Source organism: Bison bison, unplaced genomic scaffold (assembly GCF_000754665.1).
Source record: "Bison bison bison isolate TAMUID 2011002044 unplaced genomic scaffold, Bison_UMD1.0 scf7180017858910, whole genome shotgun sequence".
Classification (NCBI taxonomy): Eukaryota; Metazoa; Chordata; class Mammalia; order Artiodactyla; family Bovidae; genus Bison; species Bison bison.
Window position 1 is genome coordinate 1273 of NW_011489482.1, and position 875 is coordinate 2147.

An 875-nucleotide genomic window follows, 5' to 3' on the forward strand; every position below is an offset into this window, starting at 1 on the left:
GCTGTGTGAGGGGTCTGGGCTTGGAAGCCCCCCGAGTTGCCCGGCGGTGGAGCGAGGCTGGTGAGGGCCTGGTGCCCAGGGAGCCTCTGGCCGCCCTGTGTGGGGCCGCGCTGGGAACGACCGTGGGAGGTGAGCCCACTGTCCCACCCGAGCCTGCCGGTGGTCCTCCTGAGAGCAGCATCCTGGCTGGACGGCACCACCCGGGGCCCGCTGCACTCCTGCCCCGCATATCTGCCCGCCTCTCAGCTGGGGATGAGACCAGGTCGGGGCCGAGGTCAGCCGAGCTTGCGGCTGTAGACGCCCAGCTGGGCCCTGGCCTCTGAGGGCACGCAGATGCCGGGTCGAGCCTGCTGCGTGTGGGCAGCCGCTCTGCCAGGTGCAGGCTGGGCCATCTTGGCAGATGTGCTGGGAGACGGGGCCCGGGCGCCTGGTCCGGTGGCTGAGCCTCCCAGGATGAGGCCTCAGGTGGCCTGCTGGCAGGGAACACCTCGTGCTCCAGGCTGGTGGCCACGTTCATGTGTGTCCTGAGCTGTGATGGGGACTCCGGTGGCCCTGCTCCCTCCTGGGCAGCATCTCTGTCAGCTTTCACATCCATGGGGTCCTCTTTTGTGACCACGCATGCATGCCTGAGGGTGCCTGTTGGGGATGCAGAGTGTGGGCCCTGGGCCGGGGCTGGCGGCAGGCAGCCTCACGCTGGGATGAAGGACCCGGGGCACAGGCCACAGGGCGGGATCGTGTGGGCGGTGGCACATGATCGAAGCGCGTCCGATCCCAGGAGAGCGTATGGGGCTGGTTGGGGGTTTGAGGGCCCTTGCTGCCCAAGACTCTCCTGGAGTCCCACCCCTTCCCAGGTCGGAAGCCCGTCCTGGGGGCCA

The 875-nt window shown here is 69.1% G+C and overlaps 1 protein-coding gene across 1 annotated transcript in view; it reads left to right on the forward strand.

The window, feature by feature from the left end:
* Positions 1–875, forward strand: part of EHMT1 (euchromatic histone-lysine N-methyltransferase 1) — a gene marked incomplete at both ends in the record, with an annotated part of 55829 nt that overhangs the window by 1069 nt on the left and 53885 nt on the right. The window lies entirely within an intron of this gene.